We start from the raw sequence: 10,563 nt of genomic DNA, 5'->3' as shown, positions 1-10,563 counted from the left end.
CAATTTAGTTCACAGCTGAGAAATTCCGACTAGCATTTGAAGACAGCAATATAGTTCACACCTGAGAAGGGTGTAATTGCAGAACTCAGTGAGGGGCGTTTTCTGATGTAGGCGACATCCATTGATGATCTCCATTTGTCCGTGGCCGTTTCTTTCGTTCCAGGACAACAGTTGTTGACAATTGTAGCTAAACCTAACCCTAAGCCTATTCCTAATCTTAACCTGCCACACTAATTAACCTAACCTGCCACGTTACCTGCTTTGTAAACAAGTCACCTGTGTCCAGAAACCATCAGTTCATAACACCGGAACTGACCAATGGCAGGTATCAATGGGCGTTTTCTGATATACATTTTTTTTTATTTAACTCAGGGAACACTCATCTAGTAACGCCCCTAATTCCCCATAATTTGCAACAATGTCAATGAGCATCATCACTAGCTTTCCTTTGCAGTAGGCTACCTCAAACTGTTGTGATTACCAGCTGAGATAAACTATTATGAGTTGATTTTACTCCTGGCTTAGAGTTTTTTTTCATCTTAAAATAAACAGAGTAGATTCTTGATATGACGTGAGAAATAGTGCATTGTGGGTAATACATTAAGAAGTATGTAAAAAAAAAAAAAAACATAACTATGTTTGTAGTTATAGGTAACCAGACTGTGTCTACAACTAAGTTACTAAGTCTTTTACCACACTGTGTTATTACTTTGGTGATTAAAATCTCATGCTTGCTACCCTAGGACCTATTCTGAGATGCTTTGTTGATACGGGCCCTGGTATTGCCTGCTGAGACTCCCTGGTACTGAGGTGGAGGAGATTGTCCCTAGCTACCTTTTGACCGGTCTGCTTTTTAATCAGTTAAGTAAAAAAAACAATGTCGATAGTTCCAAAAAAGATACAGTAATTTCAAAAGAGAATGTGAGGGAGAAGCTGATTTTTAAATGTTTTATTTAACCTTCAATTAACTAGGCAAGTTAGTTACAATGATGGCCTGCCACAACGCAAAAGGCCTCCTGCGGGGAGTTGGGATTACAAATAAAAATATAGGACAAAACACACATCACGACAAGAAAGACAACACTACATAAAGAGAGACCTAAGACAACAACATAGCATGGCAGCAACACATGACAACACAGCATGGTAGTAACACCACATGACAACAACATGGTAGCAACACAACATGGTAGAAGCACAAAACATGGTACAAACATTATTGGGCACATACAACAGCACAAAGGCAAGAAGGTAGAGACATCAATACATCACGTGAAGCAGCCACAACTGTCACTAAGAGTGTACAGTGCCACTCATTATAAGATGACTAGTGTGAACTAGTAATTATGCTACATTTTGCAGAAGCTTGGTGGTAGTTGAACTAAATTCTAAGTCAATAATTTCCTTTATTTTTTGGTATCAGATCTGCCTAATTCTCACTTGAAACATTGTTTTTGTGTTTAATAGGATAAATTACACATTCTGTTCATTGGCAATTTTAGCATGTAAATCTTGGTGGGGCAAAATAAAATGTGTGATGCATGCCAGCAAAGCCACAACACTAAACAATACATTAGTTGTACTATAACGGTGACAAACGATGCCCACAAACTGTTAGGGCCTACATAAAGCTCTCCCAACAGCAGTCCCAACATCTTACCAATGCTACACCTGGCCATCAGTGGAGCCTTGTCTGGCAGCGAGACAGTTCATTCAGCCACATTTACTGCCTTTCAAAAAAACATAGCTCATTTGGCTGAGTTGCTGAAACAAATGGGGTTCCTAATGACAATTGAGATGTACAAACTATGGCATAAGGGGACGACAAGCGCATAAGAGGCAATCCGTTATTTCGATTAAGACATTAAGGAGCGAACTAGGACGGACGTAATCAATATAACTATTTTTTCAGCACTTTTGAAATGTGCAGCGACAGAATTCAGAACATGGGCTGTTCTTACAGTGTTCTCCCTGTACACCAAGTCAGAACCATAGGATAAATAAAGGAGGCATATAAGCAGACAATGAAAGCTCTTAGAACATTTGATGATTACATTTCTCTAAAACAGGTTATAGGCTACATGTGCACACCCAAGTCAGAACAGTAGGCGAAATTAAGAGTTGAAAATAGACCAAATTATTAGGGTGAGGCACATAGGCTACTAACAGCTTACTACACAACATACACTTAGTATTACTTTTTTATCTACAGTATACATATCTCCCTGGCATATTATATAATTTATGCAGCAGCATACAATACATTTTTGGACTCACCTTGTTGTGCTGTGCTCACTTGAACAGGAAGGTGGCACTGGGGTCCTTCTTGAGCAAATTTGGTATCAAAGTCTGGCGTTCTCTGGATTTATGGTGCTTTCAAGAGAACTGGGAACTCGGAAAAAAACAAGGTTGAATCATGATGATGTCATTGATCTTCAGGTCGTTGCTCTAGAAAGAGGCCCGAGTTCCAGACTTACAATTCCGAGTTGGATGACCGTTCAAAACTTATTTCCCAATCGGAGCTCGTTTTTTCCTAAATTCCCAGTTGTCTTGAACTCACTGAAGTGAAGTTTTCACAGTTCCGAGTTAACAGTTGTTTTGAGCGTGGCACAAATCATGCTTCATTGACAGCATGGCCAATGTTAACTGTTTATCATTTTAAACTTGGAAAAGAGACACTTAATCCCAGATTTGGGACCACACAGCAACTTCACTGAATAGCAGGCTAGTGATTGCTTTGCAATGCTTGCAGTTAGCCCTGTCACTGATTCCTTCCAAACCACTCATTGTTGAATTTGCGATTTCCATCTTGCTGTGCAATGTTTATGTCCAATGGCCGATGAGCACCGATACGTTTTATCTATAATTTCTCCATTATTTCTCTTCATTATGACAAGGATTAAAAATGATTTGCCAGTAGATTGTCAAGATGATGACTGCTAGCTAAGATTTTGAAAATATCAGTCCAATCAAAGCTACTGTAGATATGATTTGACGTAATTTTATCTGTGGCCTATGACCTTGAGCCTTCTAATATAACTCTATGACAGCACCCAGGTGGGTTGAATTTTCGAGGTCTACCCTTTGACTTGGCGGTGACGTACTGTTCCCACGAGTGACAGAACACTGAGCTAATCATGGCGCAACTAGAGAATATTACCAATACCTACGCTACGTATTTTCTGCTGGCTGCCCCACCACCACCACAGAAAGCACTGAGCTAGGCTGAAACACCTGCATTTTGGAGCTGCCTTACTCAAGAAAGCAAAAAAGAGACCATGTTTGTATGCTGCTTTACTCAATGATTTTTATTTATTTTTTACATTGTTTGCAAACTGATATGTGACACATATTAATGCCAAAATAACATGCAAAAAAAGTAAGCCCCCCCCCCTAAAAACATGTATTTAATTTTTTTTGCTAAAAATGTGGGGATCAAAACAGGTGGGACTCTGCCCCAACTGCTCTAAATGACGGGTTGCCACTGATTCTGTTAACATCTGACTTCTGTGATCTGTTCTTGAAATGTGTATCCTATGACATTTCAGATTTAGATTATTTTTCACAAGGTAGTTTGGATGTAGTTTAGTACTTTTAGTTAGCTAAGTAGCTTCAGTTAAGTAAACTATATTTAGGGTAGCTTTAGTGTAGCATAACTTCTTCCTGTGTGAAGTAATAGGTAGCTTGGTAAACTATATTTTCAGAGTAGCTTCCCCAACACTGAAGATGACATTTCAACATAAATGAAGACTCACATCTTTGCTCAGCCTCAGTGTAAGCTGCCTTTTCTTTCATTATCACGCCTGTGAACTCATATCCCTTTTAAATGATAATTTACATAACTGCAAGAGGCAGTAAACTAGAGAGGGCAGTGGTAAGAGATAGCATAGAGAAATTAAAAGAGTCAAATTACTATTCACAATTAGTTTATCATGTACAGTATGTCAATACTCTATTTTACAAATGTACTGGCACCAATGTCCAATGTAGAGAGAAACTTAACACAAAGAACACATTGTTTATTTTCTTGGAATATTATAACTCCAGCCTGTGTCTATAAATGTCTTGTATTGAATGTGCAAAACCTATTTTGTCAAATCACACTAGAAAGGCATTACTTGCGTGACTCTTGAACAGAAAAGACTTCTGTGGTGAGTGAAGGGGACGTGAGAGGACAGTGTTTCAGCCATAACTAGGGAAACAACACTGAGCATTTTCGAGCTGATCATTTTTGTCAAGATGGTGAAGATCGTTGTTCCCCGCCGTTCAAAGTGTGTTGCATTATGGGGTTAAAAATTGTCCGACTTGAGCCTACAAATCGACTGCATGAACTTTACATAAATCATGTGATCAAAGGTCATGAAGTTTCGACTGCAGTCGACTGCAAAATTCTGCAGTTGCTCTTTACCAACTTCATCGCCTGCATTATGGGAGGCTCTATGGCAATCCAATCATTAGGGTGTTTTGTTTGACCCACGCAAATGTGACCAAAGACATGACTGAAACCGTGAACCAACTTTGCCACGATGTATACAGTGTATAGTTCAAATGAATGTGATATTTGATGCTCTCTCTCACTGATTGATTGTACAATGTACACACATACGATTTCAGTTTGTGAGTGTGTGATGTGGGGGTTGGAGACATGTTTATTTTGACATTATAAAGAACAACTTTTATAAATAATGGCAACACTGCCATAGTAATCTGAGCTTTGCTGTTGGAAAACCACATTAGTGTCTGACTTTTGGCTGTCGCAGATGCACCTCCCCCGACTTCACTCATCTTTTGTCTACTGTCGGTTGCTTTCGCCTTACCACTCAAATGCGCCCACTACTAACCCTGCGCATGCAGCCAGCTATCCAGCACTTTAATTGGTCACAGGATGCGTCTCAGCTGATACGATGTTGTTGTTGCTGGGTGAGAGGCATTTGAAAGGAAAAAGAGAGATGAGGTGACGTCTTTGCATGTCTGTGGGTGCCGGTTTGGTCAGGATTTATTGCTGAGTGGTTCTGTTACCACCACTGCTCTCTTTCAGTTTGCTGACTCAATGTTGTGTTTGTATGCAGTTCATGTTTCCTGCTTCCTCTGAACTATAAATGCGTTTCAAATGAAAGAGAATTTACAGCATACCTGGAGAAAATAGGTGTCTCACTCCAGGCCTACCAGCACTACCATGGCCCCATACACCGAAAACAAAAGCAAAATCCTTCCTTTATGTCTTTGTTCATAGTTTTTCAGTATAAAGATGAAAAGAATGGTTGTAACCATGAAGATCTATTGGGCTGACGGCCTGTGTTGCTTTGCTCTGAAAATTACTTAGCCTTCATCTTTCATCATTTTTGTGTACAAACATTCACACAAACAACTACATAAAAGTTTCTAGCACAGTTACAGTGCCTTCAGAAAGTATTTACACTCCTTTACTTTTTCCACATTTAGTTGTGTTACAAAGTGGGATTCAAATGGATTTAAAGAAGAAGAAAAATTCTAACATTTGTAAAAAAAAAAAAAAAAAAAGATATATATACACTGCTCAAAAAAATAAAGGGAACACTTAAACAACACAATGTAACTCCAAGTCAATCACACTTCTGTGAAATCAAACTGTCCACTTAGGAAGCAACACTGATTGACAATAAATTTCACATGCTGTTGTGCAAATGGAATAGACAAAAGGTGGAAATTATAGGCAATTAGCAAGACACCCCCAATAAAGGAGTGATTCTGCAGGTGGTGACCACAGACCACTTCTCAGTTCCTATGCTTCCTGGCTGATGTTTTGGTCACTTTTGAATGCTGGCGGTGCTCTCACTCTAGTGGTAGCATGAGACGGAGTCTACAACCCACACAAGTGGCTCAGGTAGTGCAGCTCATCCAGGATGGCACATCAATGCGAGCTGTGGCAAGAAGGTTTGCTGTGTCTGTCAGCGTAGTGTCCAGAGCATGGAGGCGCTACCAGGAGACAGGCCAGTACATCAGGAGACGTGGAGGAGGCCGTAGGAGGGCAACAACCCAGCAGCAGGACCGCTACCTCCGCCTTTGTGCAAGGAGGATTAGGAGGGGCACTGCCAGAGCCCTGCAAAATGACCTTCAGCAGGCCACAAATGTGCATGTGTCTGCTCAAACGGTCAGAAACAGACTCCATGAGGGTGGTATGAGGGCCCGACGTCCACAGGTGGGGGTTGTGCTTACAGCCCAACACCGTGCAGGACGTTTGGCATTTGCCAGAGAACACCAAGATTGGCAAATTCGCCACTGCGCCCTGTGCTCTTCACAGATGAAAGCAGGTTCACACTGAGCACATGAGCACATGTGACAGACGTGACAAAGTCTGGAGACGCCGTGGAGAACGTTCTGCTGCCTGCAACATCCTCCAGCATGACCGGTTTGGCGGTGGGTCAGTCATGGTGTGGGGTGGCATTTCTTTGTGGGGCCGCACAGCCCTCCATGTGCTCGCCAGAGGTAGCCTGACTGCCATTAGGTACCGAGATGAGATCCTCAGAGCCCTTGTGAGACCATATGCTGACACATGCACATTTGTGGCCTGCTGGAGGTCATTTTGCAGGGCTCTGGCAGTGCTCCTCCTTGCACAAAGGCGGAGGTAGCGGTCCTGCTGCTGGGTTGTTGCCCTCCAACGGCCTCCTCCACGTCTCCTGATGTACTGGCCTGTCTCCTGGTAGCGCCTCCATGCTCTGGACACTACGCTGACAGACACAGCAAACCTTCTTGCCACAGCTCGCATTGATGTGCCATCCTGGATGAGCTGCACTACCTGAGCCACTTGTGTGGGTTGTAGACTCCGTCTCATGCTACCACTAGAGTGAGAGCACCGCCAGCATTCAAAAGTGACCAAAACATCAGCCAGGAAGCATAGGAACTGAGAAGTGGTCTGTGGTCACCACCTGCAGAATCACTCCTTTATTGGGGGTGTCTTGCTAATTGCCTATAATTTCCACCTTTTGTCTATTCCATTTGCACAACAGCATGTGAAATTTATTGTCAATCAGTGTTGCTTCCTAAGTGGACAGTTTGATTTCACAGAAGTGTGATTGACTTGGAGTTACATTGTGTTGTTTAAGTGTTCCCTTTATTTTTTTGAGCAGTGTATATACAAAAAAAAAAAACGTATATAATCTTGATTAGATAAGTATTCAACCCTCTGAGTCAATACATGTTAGAATCACCTTTAGCAGCGATTACAGCTGTGAGTCTTTCTGGGTAAGTCTTTAAGCGCTTTCCACACCTGGATTGTGCAACATTTGCCCATTATTCTTTTCAAAATTCTTCAATCTCAAATTGATTGTTGATCATCACTAGACAATCATTTTCAGGTCTTGCCATAGATTTTGAAGCAGATTTAAGTCAAAACTGGCTACTCAGGAACATTCACTTGGTAAGAAACTCCAGTGTAGATTTGGCTTTGGCATACCCATAACATGATGCAGCCACCACTATGCTTGAAAATATGGAGAGTGGTACTCAGTAATGTGTTGTATTGGATTTGTCCCAAACATAACATTTTGTATTCAGGACAAAAACTGAATTGCTTTGCCAATTTTTTGGCAGTATTACTTCGGTGCCTTGTTGCAAACAAGATGCATGTTTTGGAATATTTTTATTCTGTACATGCTTCTTCTTTTCATTCTGTCAATTAGGTTAGTATTGTGGAGTAACTACAATGTTGTTGATCCATCCTCAGTTTCTGCCCATCACAGCCATTAAACTCTGTAACTGTTTTAAAGTCACCATTGGCCTCATGGTGTAATTCCTGAGCGCTTTCCTTCCTCTCTGGCAACGGAATAAGGAAGGATGCCTCTATCTTTGTAGTGACTAAGTGTATTGATACACCATCCAAAGTGTAATTATTAACTTTACCATGCTAAAAGAGATTATTTTTACCCATCTACCAATAGGTGTCCTTCTTTGCGAGGCATTGGAAAACCTTCCAGGTTTTGTGTGGTTGAATCGCTGTTTTAAATTCACTGCTCGACTGAGGGACCTTACAGATAATTGTATGTGTGGGATACAGAGATGAGGTAGTCATTCAAAAATCATGTCAAACACTATTATTGCACACAGAGTGAGTTCATGCAACGTATTATGTGACTTGTTAAAAACCTCTACAGGGTTGGTGTCCCTAAACCGGGACGGTTGTTGCTAACGTGCGCTAATATGACTAGAATGACGTTGTATACAACAGCCAACTTTCCGGGACATAGACAAGTCTTATATGGGCAGAAAGCTTAAATTCTTGCAGTGTCCAATTAACAGTAGCTATTACAGTGAAAAAATACCATGCTATTGTTTGAGGAGAGTGCACAACAACAAGCTTTTATCACGGAAACTGGTTTGATACATTCACCTCTGAAGGTAAATAATGTACTTACATTCAGTAATCTTGCTCTGATTTGTCATCCCGAGGGTCCCAGAGATAAAATGTAGCATAATTTTGTTTGATCAAATAAATGTTTATGTTTAAATGTAGGAACTGGTGTCTACAGTTTGACCCCACTGCTGTCTCTTGCTCCACACCCACCCCTCCCGGCCATCTAGATGTGTGAAAGTTAGTGTATAAGCTAATGATCCATCATGTATGACATTCCTGGGAGTGTGTAAACTAAAAATAAATCTTACCATAGCATTTTTGTATGTTCTCTGTAGTTATGTACTTAAAAATGTATCAATTGACCAGTTCGGAACATTTGGACAAACTCCTGGCAGATACATAATATTGTGCAATAATGTAATTCTTCACTGGATCAGTCTGAAACTTTGCACACACACTGTTATCTGGTGGCCAACATTTAAATTACACCTAGACTCCTATCTGAAGGTATGGCCTTTCTCTTGCATTTCAAAGATCGTGGAACAAAAAAAAGAATAGAAAACGCATGGTTTTTTGTTTATATTATCTTTTACCAGATCTAATGTGTTATATTCGCCTACATTCATTTCACATTTCCACAAACTTCAAAGTATTTCCTTTCAAATGGTGCCAAGAATATGCATATCCTTGCTTCAGGTCCTGAGCTACAGTTAGTTTCAGAGTGGGTGGCAAGGAATAAGTTAGCCCTAAATATTTCTAAAACTTAAAGCATTCTATTTGGAACAAAACACTCACTAAATCCTAAACCTCAACTAAATCTTGAAATAAATAATGTGGAAATTGAGCAAGTTGAGATGACTAAACTGCTTGGAGTAACACTAGATTGTAAACTGTCATGGTCAAAACATATTGATGCAGTAGTAGCTAAGATGGGGAGAAGTCTGTCTATAATAAAGCTATGCTATGCCTTCTTAACAACACTATCAACAAGACAGGTCCTACAGGCCCTAGTTTTGTCACACCTTGACTACTGTTCAGTCGTGTGGTCAGGTGCCACAAAAAAGAACTTAGGAAAATTGCAATTGGCTCAGAACAGGGCAGCACGGCTGGCCCTTGGATGTACACAGAGAGCTAATATTAATAATATGCACGTCAATCTCTCCTGGCTGAAAGTGGAGGAGAGATTGACTTCATCACTACTTGTATTTATGAGAGGTATTGACATGTTGAATGCACCGAGCTGTCTGGCTAAACCTCTGGTACACCCATGCATACCCCACAAGACATGCCACAAGAGGGGATCCATAATAAATACAAATACCCAAATCTAACTGCCTGTATTTGTATGTCATTTTAGGCGAAAATTGAAAAAGGGTACGATCCTTATTAAGCAAAATGTTATTCCTGAATTTATTAAGGCTTGCCATAACATAGGGGTTGAATACTTATTGACTCAAAACATTTCAGCTTTTCATTTTTTATTAATTAGAGTTTTTTATTTTATTTTTTTAACATATTTAAACATAATTCCACTTCATGGGGTATTGTGTGTGTGTAGGCCAGTAACAAAAAATCTCAGGATTTCACATGACTGGGAATACAGATATGTATCTGTTGTTTACAGATACCTTAAAAAAAGGTAGGGGTGTTGATCAGAAATCTAGTCAGTATCTGGTGTGTCCACCATTTGCCTCATGCAGTGCGACACATCTCCTTTGCATGGAGTTGATCAGGCTGTTGATTGTGGACTGTGGAATGTTGTCCCACTTTTCTTCAATGGCTGTGCGAAGTTGCTCTATATTGGCAGGAACTGGAACACGTCACACCAGAGCATCCCAAACATGCTCAATGAGTGACATGTCTGGTGAGTATGTAGGCCATAGGTCCCGTATGGCTCAGTTGGTAGAGCATGGCGCTTGCAACGCCAGTGTTGTGGATTCGATTCCCACGGGGGCCAGTATAAAAAAAACTAATACGAAAATGTATCCACTTACTACTTTAAGTTGCTCTAGATAAGAACATCTGCCAAATGACTAAAATGTAAGTGGAAGAACTGGGATATTTTCAGCTTCCAGGAATTGTGTACTGATCCTTGTGACATGGGGCCGTGCATTATCATGGTAAAACATGAGGTGATGTCGTCAGGATCTCGTCATGGTATGAGTCCATGCAACTTATTATGTGACTGGTAAGCAAATGTTTTCTCCTTGGCATATTTAGGCTTGCCACAACAA

The sequence above is a fragment of the Salvelinus alpinus genome, chromosome 13, assembly GCF_045679555.1.
Source record: "Salvelinus alpinus chromosome 13, SLU_Salpinus.1, whole genome shotgun sequence".
In the NCBI taxonomy this organism is placed as follows: Eukaryota; Metazoa; Chordata; class Actinopteri; order Salmoniformes; family Salmonidae; genus Salvelinus; species Salvelinus alpinus.
This window is presented reverse-complemented; position numbering follows the sequence as displayed.